This window comes from Pristis pectinata, chromosome 2, assembly GCF_009764475.1.
Source record: "Pristis pectinata isolate sPriPec2 chromosome 2, sPriPec2.1.pri, whole genome shotgun sequence".
NCBI classification, from domain to species: Eukaryota; Metazoa; Chordata; class Chondrichthyes; order Rhinopristiformes; family Pristidae; genus Pristis; species Pristis pectinata.
The window spans coordinates 123,518,973-123,536,992 of record NC_067406.1 but is presented as its reverse complement, the minus strand read 5'-3'; the positions used below and the strand labels follow the sequence as shown (position 1 = coordinate 123,536,992).

At 40.8% G+C, this 18,020-nt stretch overlaps 1 protein-coding gene across 9 annotated transcripts in view; it reads left to right on the top strand.

Annotated features, from left to right (window-relative positions):
• The window catches only part of LOC127567504 (nocturnin-like), a 463,180-nt gene that overhangs the window by 404,914 nt on the left and 40,246 nt on the right, over positions 1-18,020 (top strand). For 2 of the 9 annotated variants that reach the window (XM_052010470.1, XM_052010476.1), the window contains exon 1: positions 8,246-8,314. The exons of 2 other annotated variants lie outside the window; for them this stretch is intronic. The gene's annotated coding sequence lies outside the window, so the exon portion shown is untranslated. Of the gene's footprint in view, positions 1-8,233; positions 8,315-18,020 lie in introns of those variants that run through there. 5 more of the 9 variants (XM_052010477.1, XM_052010474.1, XM_052010471.1 and 2 more) reach the window with 5 other exon arrangements.

Genomic DNA, 18,020 nt, shown 5'->3' with positions numbered 1-18,020 from the left:
AAATTGTGACTTTTAACAAAAAAAATCATATCAAGCAGCTGACCGGACAGCAGACAAGAGAGAAGGAGGGAGCAGGAACACTGTTTGCCCAGGACAGAGGGAAGGGGAGTGCGAAATTGGAAATTGCAGTTTCTATTGTTCATTGCTTAACCATTGGACCTCTCAGCCACAGAGATGCTACAGTCAGAGAAAAGTGATTTGGTCAGTGAATGGAAGATGCGTCTTATTGGATTGTTGGTGCGTTGACCCCTGGGAGAGTCATGATATGCACAGGATTCAGGTCATTGCAAGGAGGATTGGAGAGAAGAGGAAGAATGTCACGGTTGGAGCAAAAAACTGCAGATGCTAGAAATCTGCAACAAAAACAGAAAATGCTGGATGCGCTCAGCAGGTCAGGCAGTGTCCGTGGGAAGCAGAACAGAGTTAGTGCAACAGGTTAGGGACCCTTGATCTGAACTGGAAAAGTCAAAAAACAAGTGTATTTTAAATCATAGAGGAGGGATGGAGAGAACAGAGGAGTTGTCTGTGATAGAGTAGAGACCATAATTATTAAGGTAACAATTACATTAAAAATCAGCAGCTAGGTACAGAAGGGAAACGTAGTGTAGCGGTTAGTGTAACACCTTACAGCGCCAGCGACCCGGGTTCAATTCTGGCCGCTGTCTGCAAGGAGTTTGTTCGTTCTCCCTGTGTCTGCATGGGTTTCCTCCGGGTGCTCCGGTTTCCTCCCACATTCCAAAGACGTACGGGTTAGGAAGTTGTGGACATGCTATGTTGGTGCAGGAAGCGTGGCGACAATTGCGGGCTGCCCCCAGAACACTCTATGCAAAAGATGCATTTCACTGTGTGTTTCGATGTACTTGTGACTAATAAAGAAATCTTATTTAACAGAGAGGTACAGTCACTCTGTGGAGGGAGAGAAGCAAATGGAATGGTTACCTGAAATATTGAGTTCCATGGGCTACATTGTGCCCAGGCAGAAGATGGGTGCCATTCTTCATTGGAGCAATACAGCACATTGAGACACAGAGCAGTCAGAATTGGGAAGGGATGGAGAATGATAAATAGCTGACTGGAAATTCTTGTGGACTGAACAACTTGCCTTGAGAACTGACCAGCCTGCTTTTGGTTTCTCCAACGTCGGGGAGACCACGTTTTGAGCACCAACTGCAAAGCACTGAATGCAATAAATTACTGGTATCCTAGAATAAGCTGTCATCTTAAAATTACCATATTCTCTCAACCTCAAGTAAAGGCATTTCACTACAGAATGAGGAGTTCTGTTTTGTCATTTACCAAAAATTCCTAGTCAAGACATATTCATAAAATTCAAAATATTAATTGCATGTATGCCAATATTGGCATCTTAATGTGTCCACTCAGGAGAAAAGTCTTCACCCTAAACAAAGGGGCAACAATTATCCTGCGAAACGGATTTTACTGATGTTAGCAGAATATCATCAGTTTTGTAGGATCCAGTGAAAGACACCAAGTTGGAACAAGTGACCAGATACTGATGTGGAGGAGGCTTAGTCATTGGCCAAAAAGCATGGATTGAGCCACTGAATTACCTCCAAATTAGTCAAAATTTTACTCCTCTACTTAATTAGATATGCATTTTTGTTTTGTGTAAGATTGGTCAAATTGCAGAAACAGGTGATATTTGAGTAAATTGCAGAAAGAAGAAATTTGAATCAAAGTCTGAAATTTAAAACTCCAGATATTTGTTTCTGCATTTTGGCTCCTTCGCACTACTCTCAGAATGAAGAGAGCTGGGTGGCCCAGTGGTGCAGCTAGGGAGAGCTGCTGCCTTAGAGCACCAACAGCTCAGGTTCAATCTCGATTGCCAGTGCTGCCTTAATGGAGATTGTGCATTCTTCCCGTGACCATGTGGATTTCCTTCAGGGTGTTCCAGTTTCCTCCCAAGTGTAGGTTGGTAGATTAGCAGGCTACTGTAAAATGCCGCTAGCGTGTAGGTGAGTGGTAGAATCTGAGGGGGATCAATGGGAATGTGGGGAGAATTAAAATAATGGGATTTCTGTAAATAGATACTTGGTGGTTGGCATGGATTTGATGGCCCAAAGGGGCCTGTGTCTCTCCTCTATGACTGTATTAAGTTGTTAACATATTATGCTAGTTTTAAGTATAATCTCATCCCCTTTCCTATCAACACAACATATAGGTTCAGAATCATGCAGACTGTGTAATTGATTAGATGATTTAGGAAAACTGAAAGTATATAAGAGTAGCAACGAACCATGTCATGTGAAGTAAATCTAAAACTGGTTGTAGTCAATGATCTATATTAGCTAAGAGACATGGGTTTAAAAACAGGTATTGATTACCCCATTAACCTGGAATAGGTAGTTATTAACCCATTCACCCATGTCAGAATGTTTCAAAATAAGTGTCAAAGAAGCTGCCACATGGGAATTAGTCAAGTCCTGTGGCTGTCAGCAGGATACTAATACCATAATTATTATAACAGTGCACAAGGGCCAGGTTTGGCTGGACACAGCGAACTGTCGGTGGGGGAATGTGGACTGGTGAACAAGGAAAGGAATTGTTAGGCTATCTTGGTTAATATCTTTGTCTAGTGTTGAGTGGAGGCATAACTTTGGAGAAATCATGGATGACAATGCATTGAATATGGAGGCTGGAGGAAGGCGAGAATAAGGAAAACCCTATCCTTGGTTCATTGTGAGAAAAAGTTCAGAGAGACAAAGAACATTGATCATGAAGGAAGACTGGTCAGGCCTCTGTTCAAGGAAGGAACAGTCAATCAGGTGTGAAGGGGAGAGTAAAAGGATGGGATATCTATGGTGAGAATAAGTTGGTTTGGACTAGGGAGCTATCAAAGTAGCTGAAGGCATCAGAAGTATAATGGATAAAGGTAGGCATAGACTTGACATGGGGACATAGACAAGAATAAGGGTAGGAAGACATGGATTTTGTGAGACAAGAACCAGCTGAAACAATGGGTATGCCAGGACAGTCCTGCTTGTGGATCTTAGGAATTGGGCTTGTAGACTGTGAAGGGAAGATCCCCAGAGGAAATGAGGTCAGTAATTATCTGGGAAACAATGGCCTGATATTCTGTGGTAGAGTCACTGACCAGAGGAGGAAATGAGAGAATGTCAGAGGGTTGTCCATCAGCCTCTGAAAGGTAAAAATTCAACAATAGCATGGCTCTTATCACCAGGTTCTATGTCAATGGTGACACTAGTCATTCGTGAGTAGGGTGCTGCAATTTTGGAGAAGGGTAGGTTGGAGTGAGCAAGTAGAGCAAAAAATTGAGACTATCAGTGTCACACCAGCAGTTTGCCAAGAGTAGATTGAGAGAGAGTAAGACACCAGAGAGAGGAATCCAGGTAGATCAAGAACTCAGAAGAGAGGTCAACATCATGCAAAGCTCAGAATTCATTGAGATGGGCACATTAGGGGATAGAATTAAGGCCTCTACTGAGAACTGATCATGAAAAATAGACCATCACCACCTTGTCTGACTGAACTTGTTCTCATACTGAAAAGCTTTTCCTGTATGTCCACACACATCCTTCTTTTCAAAGATGCAGCCATGGGAATCCATACAGGTCCAACTATTATTGGAGAAATTAGGATCATCATGTATTCTAGCATGTTACACTATAAAAAAAACTCCCTGTTACTCAGTTCATATCTATTTCAGCCAATCTGGATCACGACTTACATTACAGGATAATAGCTGTGAAATCTAGATGTACTATTAGCAGTACAGTAAGGTGGAGTAACTTTTATTTTGATAATATAGTTATTCATCTTCTCTATTGAAATATGTACATACAACTGGCAGAATCAGAGTCAGGTTTATTACCACTGACTTATATGACGTGAAATGTGTTGTTTTGCAGCAGCAGTACAGCGCAAAGACATAAAAATTACCATAAATTACAAAAATAAATAAATAGTGCAAAAAAAGGAATGTCAAGGTAGTGTTCATGGCAGCTAGCAGTGAATAAATTGTAAGACTATAATTTATCAGCAGATAACAACAAAATCCCTATGAATGATGTGCAATTATTTTGATTGCATTGCAGCCTTGTGACTTGATGCTGAAGATTTATTATCACACCCAATACCTATTCTGTTTTGTTTTCACAATTGCACAGTGGGCATTAATACCAGCTGCACCATTGGCAGAAAAAATGATGATGAGGTTGACTGTGACTCATTATCTGTAAACAACTGAAGGAAAATTGCTCCGGATGCTGTGATACAATGGAACCATAGAGTTTACGGCATAAGAGACCATTCAGTTATTATTCCAGTGTGAGCTCTTTTTAAGAGTTATAGAGAAAGTTCTAATCTGGACTCTTTCCTCGTAGCCCTGTTTCCTCTTCAAATATTTACTGAATTAACTTTTAAAACTCAGCATTGAACCTGATTCCATCAGCCAGTTTATTCCAGAACGTAACAATTGTCAGCGTAAAAAATTCTCCTGGTTTTGTATCTAGTCATTTCCCATGATTTTGAACAATTCTATTAAATTTCCCCTTAATCTTTTCTGCCATTAGAACAACCATTACTCTCTAGTGTCTCAACATTCTTAGTATAAACTTAATAAGTCTCCACCGTACCATCTCAAAGACAACATCCTTTGTAAAGTGCCCAGTATTGGAAGCAGTACACATATTAGGGACTCCTGTGACTTATAAAGGCTTAACATAATTTTTTGCTTCATACTCAATGATTCCATTTATAAAGCCAAATCACATCTGTATTTTCGGAGCTTTTGTATTGCCCTCGCACATTCGACATTAGTGCAGATACAAACCTATAAATCTCTCTTCCATTAAAACTATACCATGTTTATTGATTTCTCTTCACCTTTCTCTGCCATGCATCTGCCCATTTCACCAGTGTCTATCTCCTCCTACTGACTGTTACTAAATATTTCAATGTCCACCACTTTTCATATCAGCTGCGAACTTTGCAATGAAGTCCCATATACTCAGGTCCACATCATTAATATGTATAAAAAGGGCCAGTGATCCCAACAGTGACATGTCGATTTATTGTGTTGCCTGCAATGTTTCAAAAGAAAATAGGTTAATTTTGCAACATGATGCCCAAAGTGAAGCTTTGGTTGTTTTCCTTTTTCTTTTTGGGTAATGCATCTGATCTTTATGCATACTTTCCTCTCTTTGAAGGCCCACCTTGGATCCTTTACTGTTTTATCTGCCAATCTTTGGTTCCAATACAGCTGGGCAGATTCTCATTCAATTGACTAAAATTATCTCTTTAACTGAGTACTTTCATTCACAATGTGGGACAAAACCCATTCTCTTTGATTCATTCCACATTTTGTGCAGAGGATATCTTCACCATAATATCATGTGCTGATTTAAATATTGTGAAATTTGATCAGCAATAAATTGAAGTGAATAAAGATATGATACATATATATGATTTCTGAGACAAAATTAATTGTAACACATGATACAAGATTTTTTAGGCACTCAATTATTATCTAATTTTAAAATGTATTAGTTCTTAAAGAAACTGTGGTAAATTGGCAAGCAAGTCTTGCAATTTGGTAAATACTGAATTGATGTAATTGGTCACACGGTGATATCATTGTGCAATGGATTGCATCAGTCATTACATTTGTAAGGTTATTGAAAAACATTTTGTTCTACAAGCACTGACATTCCAATCTGTATTATTACTATCTCTATTTTAACAGAGGTATTATCCCTTCTAAACTGCAGAAAACAATCGCATCAGGTATTTGTCCACCAGTGTTTAATAACGTCATTCCATGGGTCATATATTTGAAATTTCAAAGGTCAAGTGTTTTGAATGTTTTGCAGATCCATTTCCTGACTATTCTGCGAGGATTGGAAATTAATATAATGTTATCAAACATCCAGGGATTGCAGCATTTTTGTTTTTGCTGCTGAGCCTTGGGACCAGGGAAGGAGAATGTAGCCTGAGCAGTCACAGGCTACAGGCAAATGAATGAATATACTAGGGTTTACTTGCTCACTGTTGTGGCTCAGAAAATATGTACACAGTACTCTTCTTCGGGAGATTAAATGCATAGACTAGACTCCATGATATGATAGACTTTGCATGATGATCCCCTAAAATCACAATATAGGGGCTGTGGAGTTGGTGGAGCGTTTCCCACCTCGACGAAAAAGCTATTCTTTCAATGAACTAAATCTTACCATTTTGTGCAGCTGTAACTTAGGATGCAACAGCTGTTGCAAAATCCTGAGCAGACCAAGCCCTGCACTTGCCCCTTTCAGGAAACAGATTTCCCAGAGGAGCCGCAGCTTCTGACAGGTATAGCAAAGACTGATACAGCAGTTGCTCTTTGTAAGGAGGAACAATTTTGTTGGAGAGACTAATGAAATCTATTTCATTATCCTCTGTATTATTCCTCTCGCTACTTGTCAGAAACTGAGGTCACCAAGCTTTCTCCATATGTCTTTGAGGTAATTTTGGCATCTTTTGACTGCATAATGAGATTTCATGTAAACTCGCAGATGTCCCAGAGTCACTAGGTTACCCATCATCTCCAATTTTATTGGGAATGATCAGCTTGCAATCGATTGCATTCATTTATCCCACATTTCAATTTTTGATTTTAAGCAACTTTTTTGCTGACAGTTTCACATACAAAAACAACACAAAACCCATATCTGTGGAGTTGTGGAGTACTTAGCTGTAAAGGTTGGGAATTGGTTTCAAGTATACTTGCTCTCTTTTTTTGTATCATCTCATAAACTATTCCAGTATATTCAGTTATTTTTGACAGGAACCACGCATAGTAATTATGAATAAATTCTACCTTTAATAACAAAAACATCCTTCAAAATTTACAAATATTCTTTATCTTTCATCCATTTTAACTAATCACTTGTAAGCATTCCAAAGAGGTTCTCCTGGTGAAAAGGAATTGTTAGGGAACTTGTGTTCATGGAATTACAGAAAATTTGTAAAACCAAATCAGGCTATTCAGTTCATCACACTTATGGCGGTCAAAAAAGAGTTATCCAACTTAGTCACACCTTCCAGTCCTATGTCTGTGCCCCCTAGAGGTCATGGTTTTTCAAGTATATGTCTGAGTATTATTCAACTAAGTTATGCCTCTTAAGGGAGGAGTAGACAAATAATTTTTATTCAAAGTTTATTATTAGAGTGGTACATGAGGAAAGTGCTCAGAAAAGTAAAATCTCTCTGAAGTGTAATGCAGCAGAAAGATTTCAGTACACCTTCATCAGAACCATAAACAATTCCTGTAAAACTCCCACCAGACATGAAAGCCTTTCCATCATCTGCCAGCATTCAGCTCTATGTTTCTAGCTTTTTCTGTTTTAATTTCAGTTTTGTTTTACACCCACAAATAAGCTCAGTTTCTGTTAACTTGACTGGATCCAGTTTCTCCAGAATGAACTGCATATTATTTATTTTCAAGCTGCAGTGTAATACAATATCCATGGGTGGGCAGTGATTTATATCACACTGCTCTCACCTGCCAATTTACCATGGAAACCCAGAACAAACTGAACAGGAAGTCAATTGGAAACAGTCACAATCACCAATACTATAAAAGTACAAAAAAAAATCAATGATATATTACTTCAAAAGAAACACAAAATAAAACAAACAAGGTTTTATAAAGAGACCTGTATTTATTCAAGAGTCAGCTATAAATAGAAATGGAATCAACATACAAACAAAAGTGTTGGTTACTATGCAGCCACCTTGATTAATCACAACTCTCAAAAACACTTCAATGAATTACTTTGAAGATTAGTGATTGTTTTTATGTATGCAACCATTTTACAGAGAGCTATTCCCATAAAAATCAAAGGGACCTATATTTCTGTCCAAAGGAACAGTGCTGGTAGCTATTTCTGTTATTAATGCAAACATGGTATTGTGATTTCAGTTAAGTAGCAAATGAGTGATTAAGTCCAAAAATCTAGGGAAAGTGTTCAAATTTTGCCACTCCTTAACTTTGGAAAAATGTTTTCCAACTAATTGGCCCACCATTGAAATGCACTGAATGGAATTAAGTTCATGTAGCGGTTGCTACCGCGGAATAAAACAAGACTCACTCGGAGGATTCCCAAACAGAACTGGTTTATTTTCCCACCTTGCGCGGGCCCTTTAAGGGAGAAAACTCCCGCCCAAAAAACCGGCAATGACGTAAGTCATCAGGACTTTCCCCGTCAGAAAAGACGAGGCCCGCCGCCATCATGGGCCTCGTCGCTCCGACACCGCGCGACCCGACTGCCGAGCCGGTTCGCCCGACTAGACGGTGAGTCGCCACATTCACATGTTTAAAAAGCAGATTTGAATTAAACTTACCACAGAAGGTTAAGACTTGTTCATTTCAAGTCTAGGAACCCTCTTAATTGTGCAATGTTTTAATTACTGTCAATCAGCATCTTAGAACTGAAAATTAACTATTACAATTATAGAGCCTCATCCCTGAAAGTTTTAATTACTGTTATCAGTTTAAAAAATCTAGCACTAAAAAACACTGTGGTTCATTTTTTTCTTAATCCTTTATTTTTCACGATTCCGCTTCTATTTTTCCTCTGACCTGACTGACACTAAATTCATCCACTCAAACTGGTATTTCTTTCTCTGTCCTTTTGCTGTTAATTTCACAATTCTTCAATTTGAATTTTCATTACTTATTCACTCTCTGGATCTGCATATCACTGGTAAGGCCAGCATTTGTTGTCTATCTCTAATTGCCCTCAAAGTGGTGGTGGTGAACCACTTCTTGAACTATTGTAGCCTTTCTGAGGAGGGTATTCCAAGAGTGCTATTGGGTAGGGAGTTCCAGGATTTGGACCCAGCATAGATGAAGGAGTGGCAGTACACTTCCAAATCAGGATGGTGTGCAACTTGGAGGGGAATCTACAGGTGGTAGTACTCCAACAAGCCTACTGCCCTTGTCCTAATTGATAGAGATCATGGATTTGAGCGTTGATGTTGAAGTAACATAGGTTAGTAACTGCAGGTCACTTCTATCAATACCTTCATGTTCAATGCATCTGCCTAAAGTAATTTTGTGAGGATGAAAGCAATTAAGTTTATCCCTTGTTTTCATTCCTTCACTGCCTGCCACAGACCCAATCTGGCAGCTGTGTCCTTCACAACCTGGCCAGTGGTGGTGCTACCAAGCCACTCAGAGAGATGGAGGTTCAAGTCTTGCTCTGCTGTTGCCAACTTCATAAAAGAAAATTTCAAACTGACCTGAACCTGCCCTTAGCACAGGTCATAGCAAAGAAATGGGCCCTTCAGCCCATCATGTCCATGCCAACCTTTTTGCCCATCTATAGTAATCCCATTTGCCTGCATTAGGACTGTATCCTTCTATGGTTTGTCTATTTAAGTGTCTGTCTAAATTCCTCTTAAACATAGTAATTGTATCTGATTCCACCACTTCCTCTGGCAGCACGTTCCAGATATCAACCATTCTCTGTGTAAAAAAAACTTTCCCCTCAAATCACCTTTAAAACTCCTTCCTCTCACCTTAAGCCCATGCCCTCCTGTTTTTGATACCTCTACCATGGGAAGGAGATTCTGATTATCTACCCTATCAATGCCTCTCATAATCTTCTATCAGATCACCTATTAGCCTCCTTCTCTTCAGGGAAAAAAAGAGCCCAGTCCATCTAATCTCTTCCCGTAACTCCAGTCCAGGCAACATCTGGTTCTGGACTAGTTCAGTGAATCCCCTCTGCACTCTCTCCAGAGCAATCACATCTTTCCTACAGTGTGACAACCAGAACTGCACACAATACTCCACATTCAGCCCAAACAGTGTTTCATAAAGCTGCCACATCACATCTCAACTCATATTCTATGCCCCAACCTATGAAAGGAAGCATGACACATGCCTTCTTCCCCAACCTATTGACCCGCCTTGCCACTTTCAGGGACTTATGGAGTTGGACCCCTAGGTCTCTCTGTTTATCATCATTCCTTTGTGCCCTACCATTTACTGTATATGTCCTACCCCTGTTTGGCTTCCCGAATTGCATCACGTCACACTTACTGGGATTATATTCCAGTACATGCTGTGCCCTCAACATGGAGGAGCACTGAATCATCATTCTGAGGGAGGATGGTAGGTGCTTACAGGAGGAGGTTTCCTCACCTGTATTTGATAATGCCGTGGGACTTGTTTGGAATTGGGACTCCACTGGCTACTCCTTCCCTTTGGGAGATTTACAATTGTTTTCTCTGTTCACTCAGATCGTTCTTTGTTCCATTATCCACTCACATTTTCAGCAACTTACTATCCAAAAAAATTTTTAAAGCTTAGACAAGCACGGTTGAGCATAACCATTAGATGCAGTGATAGAGAAAAATTATGGTCCATTGACTCTGGTTCAGCATTTGAAAATGAGCCATTGTATGGAACACAAAGGGAAGTTCTTATTCATCTTTGAAAATCACCTTGGGATTCTTTTCTGAAACAGAAAGAAAAGAGGTTGTTACAAAGCTGTAATTATATAGTTACAATATCATTGAAGCCTATTATTGAGCATGTAATTCAGTACCACTCATCAGTTTGAATTGTGCCAAGTGCAGTTAATAAAGCGTTGCCTCACTGAATCCAGAACTAAGGTAAGAATTTTAGCATCCAGGTGGGAAAGCTCATTTGCAAGTCAGCAATTAAGTTTGGTGGTTGGATCTCACTGAAGAAAAGAAAAATTGGCAGGGTACAGCATGGAGTTATGGAGCCTGGAAACCACCCTTCAAGTCCAAGATAAATGGAGGGCCAGGGAAGCTGGGATAACAGTGCACTTGTGGGCTGTTCCCAACTCCAAAAATGAAAGCTTCAAACTGATCTGGACAAGCCTCTTCAGCTTTCAACTGAAGCTGTCCAGCTGTTCAGCTGTTTTAGCTGTCCAGGTGACTGCGGCTTCTATTGACATAATATGATTCCAGTTTGGAATAAATCAATGGAGATAACGTCCAGCTTACTTATTTAATTTGAATGCCAAAAAAACAAGTATTTTAAAAGCAAAATGGTTGAGAGACATTGCAAATTTCACCCATTCCATTTTAATTCTCCACCAACTCGGATGAGGCAAATTTAAAAATTCTCTCTAAACTGATGGAATTTAATGGAATAGTCGTGTGGCCATTTCCCTAAAGACTGAAAAATATACAGCCAATTAGTTTTTTTTAACATGAGGCACCAGGAATTTCAACCTGTTGAAATCCCAGACTGTGAAGCTAAATTGCCAGAAACTCCGTCAATACACTTCTAATACCAGATTGTATTATTTCACCCTCAGAGAGATGAGATTAAAATTTAATCAATTCTGCCATCTGCATCCTGAACCTGTGAGACAAACTAGAAGAAGATGTTTTATGAGCAGCTGTGCACCCGTCCTTGTCCAATTGCACTTATTGTTCATAACAGATCCTGTTTGGTTTCCATTAGAAATGCTAAAAAGATTATTGTTTTATCAAGGGAGAACATCACATCCATCCAAAACAAGAAGAATTCTAAATTATACCTTGTAATACGAACAATGTGAGATGTTTGCTTCTCTATTATTATATTTTTAAATATCTGTTCTTGGGATCTGCACATCGCTAGTAGATCTAGTTGTCATTACCAATCCCTAGTTGCCTTTTAGAATGAGCTGGTAAAGGCAATTACTTATGTGGAACTCCAGATTTGTTTGATGCTTGATCTGCATTGAATTAGCCAGTCTTAATTGGAGCAGCACAATTGCCACTAAGTAGGGCAGAATAAAGAAATCAGTCAAGAGTATCCAGTCCTCTATGTCATGCAAAGTGAACACCTATAGAAGGAAGAGAACTAGACTGGGTTCACCCATTGTGACTCCCCGTGCTGCTTCACCTCCTCCCACTAGGTCGATAGCCTGTTGGTATTCACCATTTTAGCTCTTGATATCCCTATCACATTGGAGAATTCTTAAATCATTTTCCATTCGAAGAATGTGGCAAGTTGTTTAAATTAAATGTTTGGATTTTAAAGCACAAGGTTAAAGTAGAAAAATAGATACAAGAGTGATTTAAATGCTGATGAGAGAGGCACTGAAACTGCTTCTCCAAAGATTGAAACAATAACCCTTCCATGGATGAACATCACACCCATAGCAATGAGAATTTGGGGTCTTTGGCATACAAGAATTGTCAGGCAAAGGCTGTAAACATAAGTCTGCTGCGGGAGTTTTCAAGCACACAGAATCAGACAGCTTTCATACAGAGTGGAGCACATGTAGTTATGATTGATTGTATTTATATTAAGCATGCTACCTCACTGATATTTATTACATCTATTAAGTTGCATTGGATGCAAAGACAAGATGTGCATGTAAACTTGATTTGATCACAACTGTTGTTTGGTGTACTGTCTGAGAATTGAAGTGCTTAATATATTGATAAAAGCTCATCCAACCAAAGCATAAATAAAACTCTGCCCGTAGAAGCATTGGAATAGTATTGGAACGCATGTGTCTACAAAAGATAAGCTCCCTCAGCTCTAAGTAATTGAAAACTGAAACTAAACTAACCAGAGCAAATCATGTTTAACACCATAAGAAATATGCATGATATGCAGAAACAGGTCACTCAACCCCACACGCTTCCATTCAATAATGTCATGGCTGACCTTTTACCTCAGTGCCACTTTCCTGCACTATCTTCATATCCATTGAATCCCTTAAAATCTAAAGATCCACCAGTCTCTGCTTGTGGTCATCTCCAAGTTGAAGCACACTAATTAGAAAATACAGCAGTGTTAGACCATAAGATCACAAGATCACAAGATAAGGGAGCAGAAGCAGGCCATTCGGCCCATCGAGTCTGCTCCAAGGAAAAGGGAAAAAGAAATGGGGTGGGAAAAAAAGAAGAGAAAAAAAAAACTATTCTAATCCCATTTGCCAGCCTTATCCCCATATCCCTTGATACCCTGACTATTTAGATATCTGTCTATCTCCTCCTTGAATACCCCCACTGATCTGGCCTCCACTGCTGTGCGTGGCAAGGAGTTCCACAATTTCACCACCCTCTGGGTAAAGAAACTTCTCCTCATCTCTGTCTTGAAACTGTACCCGCTAATTCTAAGATTGTGCCCTCTGGTCCTGGACATGCCCACCAAGGGAAACAGCCTAGCCACATCTACTCTATCCTTACCTGTCAACATTTTAAATGTCGCTACGAGGTCCCCTCTCATCCTTCTGTACTCCAGCGAGTACAGTCCAAGAGCCGACAAACGCTCATCATACTGAAGCCCTTTCATTCCTGGAATCATTCTCGTAAATCTCCTCTGAACCCTCTCCAACGTCAGCACATCCTTCCTAAGATGTGGGGCCCAAAACTGCGCACAGTATTCCAAATGAGGCCTCACTAGCGCCCCGTAGAGCCTCATCAACACTTCCTTACTTTTATACACTATACCTCTCGAGATGAATGCCAACATAGCATTCGCTTTCTTAACCACCGATCCAACCTGGTGGTTAACTTTTAAGGTATCTTGTATGAGTACCCCCAAGTCCCTTTGTACTACCGCACTATCAATCTTCTCTCCTTCTAGATAATAATCTACCCGCTTATTTCTACTTCCAAAGTGTACAACTGCACATTTCTCAACATTGAATCTCATCTGCCATTTCCTTGCCTATTCTCCTAAACTGTCTAGGTCCCTCTGCATTTTTTCTATTTCCTCTATGCTCCCTACTCCTCCACTTATCTTGGTGTCATCCGCAAACTTAGCCACACAACCATTTATTCCATCATCCAAATCATTGATGTACAAGGTAAAAAGGAGAGGCCCCAACACCGACCCCTGCGGCACACCACTAGTAACCGGTAACCAACCAGAATGAGATCCTTTTATTTCCACCCTTTGCTTCCTGCCAACCAGCCAATTCTCCACCCATTTTGCTACCCTGCCCATAATTCCATGACCTCTCATCTTATAGAGGTCATGGAATTATGGACATAGGAACAGAATTAGGCCATTTGGCCCAGACTAGAATATAAAGTATAAATAGAAATATTCGACTAGAATATAAGAGCAAGGATGTAATGCTGAGGCTTTATAAGGCATTGGTCAGACCACATTTGGAGTATTGTGAGCAGCTTTGGGCCCATATCTAAGGAAGGACATGCTGGCATTGGAGAGGGTCCAGAGTAGGTATACTAGAATGATCCCGGGAATGAAAGGATTAATGTATGAGGAGCGTTTGATGGCTCTGAGCCTGTACTCGCTGGAGTTTAGATGGATGAAGGGGGATCTCATTGAAACCTGGATAGAGTGGATGTGGAGAGGATATTTCCAGTAGTGCAAGAGTCTAGAACCAGAGGGCACAGCCTCAGAATAGAAGGACATCCCTTTAGAACAGAGATGAGGAGGAATTCCTTTAGCCAGAGGGTGGTGAATCTGTGGAAATCATTGCCACAGATGGCTGTGGAGGCCAAGTCATTGGGTATATTTAAAGTGGAAGTTGATAGGTTCTTGATTAGTAAGGGCATCAAAGGTTATGGGGAGAAGGCAGGAGAATGGGGTTGAGAAGGAAAAATAAATCAGCCATGATCGAATGGTGGAGCAGACTCGATGGGCCGAATGGCTTAATTCTGCTCTGATGTCTTCTGGTCTTTTGGTTTTGTCCTCTTGGGCCAAATGAAGGAAGCCTGCAGATGTGAAAACTGAGTTAAATTCTGGGATCACCCCACACTGCAATGCCTCACAGCATCAGAGACCCTGGTTTAATCATGATCTCAGGGGCTGTCTTTGTGGAGTTTACATGTTCTCCATGTCTGCGTGAGTTCTTCTGCATCCTCTGGTGTCCTCCTGCATCCTAAAGATGTGTGGATCAGTCGATTAATTGGCCAGTACAAATTGCCCCTTCTGTGTAGGTGAATGATAGAATCTTGGAGGATCTGATCGAATGGAGGGAGAATGGGATTAATACAGGATTGGTGTAACTGGGTGGGGCGAAGGACCTGTTTCTGTGTTGTGTCTCTCTGTGACGCTCTGACCCTATATTAACATTTGACTGAAGGGACCGAATATCATATTTCCAAGTTTATTGACAATACTAAACAAGGTGGGATTGTGAGTAGGGAGGAGGATAAAGACACTTCAGTGGGATGGGTGAGAACATGACAGACAGAAGCACGGTAGTGTAGCTAGCAGGCACGATAGTGTAGCAGTTAGCATAACGCTATTATAGCGCCAGAGACCTGGGTTCAATTCCGGCCACTGCCTGTAAGGAGTTTGTACGTTCTCCCCGTGTCTGCATGGGCTTCCTCCGAGTGCCCCTGTTTCCTCCCACATTCCAAAGGCGTACGGGTTAGAAAGTTGTGGGCATGTTATGTTGGTGCTGGAAGCGTGGCGACACTTGTGGGCTGCCCCCAGAACACTCTACACAAAAGATTCATTTCACTGTGCGTTTCGATGTATATGTGACTAATAAAGATATCTTATCTTATATAATTGTGAGATTATACACTTTGGTGCACATAACTGTAAAACAAAGTATTTGTTAAGTGGTGAGAGATTGGGTAGTGATGACATTCAAAGGAACCAATGTGTACTTGGACACAAGTCAACATTGCTGAAAGCCAACAAGCAGGTGCCAAATGTGATTAAGAGAGCAAATGGCATATAAGCCTTTATTATGAAAAGAGGAATAAAGAAGTCTCATTACAATTGTGTAGGGCCTTAGTGAGACTATGCTTGTGGTATTATGTACAGTTTTTGACTCCTTACCTAAGAAAGGATGCACTTGTCATGGGGGAGAACAGCGAAGATTCGTTAGACTGTTTCCAGGGATGGCGGGTTTGCTGATTGAGGATTGAGTAGACTGGGACTATATTCACTAAAGTTTATAAGAATGAAAGGAGATCTCTTGAAGCACATAAAATTCTTAAAGAACTTGACAGGCTGGATCAGGAGTCCAGGATCAGGAGGTTTCAGAATAAGGAATAGGCCATTTAGGACGAAGATGAGGCAAAGTTTCCTCAATCACAGGGGCTGAACTTTTGAAATTCTCTACCCTGGAGAGCTGTGAGGGCTCAGTTGTTACACTCATTCAAAACACAGATCAATAGATTTCTGGACATTAAAGGAATCAAAGGTTATAAGGATAGTACTGGAAAATGGTGGTGAGGTAGAAGATGAGCTAGGAAATTAATGGATGGCGGAGCAGGCTCAAAGGGCCAGATAGACTACTCTTTCTCCTATTTCTTACATTATAATGTTCTTGCAGATTGGCGCAAACATGATTTGGTATTTGGTATTGGTTTATTATTGTCACTTGTACCAAGGTACAGTGAAAAACTTGTCTTGCATACCGATCGTACAGGTCAGTTCATTACACAGTGCAGTTACATTATAACAGATGGTCAGGGTAGAGGGATAACACTGTAATGATACTCTACAACAACAATGTCATACATCACTTTGAGATAAGTGGAAGGATCTCAGCAAAGCATTTCCAGCTTTATTTAAACTACAGCCAATTCTTAGTACAAACTGTAACTCTGCACCATGTAGAGTGGATGAGAAAAACCTAAATATATAAAACAGTAATTAAAGTCAATATTGAGTGGTGCGGAGAAGCAAAGAGACCTTTAAAAGTGGTAGAACAAGTCAATAAAGTCATTAAAGGGCACAGGGGATGCTTTCCTTTATTAGCCAAGACGGAATACAAGAGCAGGGAGGATACGGTGAGTGTATCAACACTGGTTAGGCCACAGCTTGAGTACAGTATCCAATTCTGGACATCATACCACAGTAAAGATGTAGTTGCACTGAAGAAACGGCAGAGGAGATTTACAAGTATCTGGAAAATTATAGCAGTGAGGAAAGAATGGATGAGCTATAATTCTTTGGAACAGAGGAGGCTGAGGGGAGATTGAACTGGTGTATCAAATAATGAAGGACCCAGATAGGAAGGACCTTTTTCCCTTAGCAGTAGGGCCAATTCCCCCCAACCCTCCTTCTGATCCTCCAGTCCTCCCATTTTTGTCCCCTTTCCCACCCTCCCCCCAGCCCCTTTTCACCCATCTTCATCCTCTTCTCTCTCCTGGCTCCATCCACCCACTTCACACACAGGTTTTCACCCCCCACCCCCCCCATCTGGTTCCAACATCCATTCACCTCTCCCCCAATGGTTACCATTCTCACCTCCTTTACTTGTCCAAATCCAGCATTGGTAGTGCTTTGTGTTGCTGCTTATCTCCCCCCAGCTGCCGTCTCCCATCTTCACACTAACCCCCAACCCCAGCTTCTTCCATCTGTTGTTTTATTCTCTCTCCCTTTTTCTGCCTCCATCTATCATTCATCTGCCACAGTCTTCCAACTCCACCCTCACTACCTTCCCTACCTCATCTTACACCCCTCCTCAGTCCACCAATCGTCTCAGAATCCTTCCTTGCCACTCCCCTCCTCCTATCTATGCTGGCCACCTCGCCCCTCCACTCTCAGTCCTGCTGCAGGATTTCAACCCAAAACATTGACAATTCCTTTCCTCCCACAGAGCTGCTCGACCCGCTGAGTTCCTCCAGCAGATTGTTTGTTGCTCCAGGTCCCAGCATCTGCAGTCTCTTGTGTCTCAAGTGTAGATTTAAAGTGGCTAGTAGAAGAATTGGAGGGAAGGGGAGGATTTTATTTTTGCTCAGAGACTGATCTAGGCCTGAAACCCACTGCCTGAAAGGATGGTAGAGCGAGAAATATTGAAAGAGTACCTGAGTGTGTACTTGAAGAGCAGAGCTATGGATCAAGTGTGGGAAGATGAGATTTTTCAACTGGTACAGACACAAAGGGGTGAAACAGTCTGCTTTGTTGTAAATTTTCTATGATTCTGCAATAACAGGGCATTATTAACTTGTACTTACGTTAGCAAGTGAGAAGTAGTGAGTAAGCATTCAAAATAAATGGAGCATTAAAGATAATTGGCAGCTTAGAAGTTGACAATAATTGACCGTTTTAAATGTATAGTTATTAACGCTGG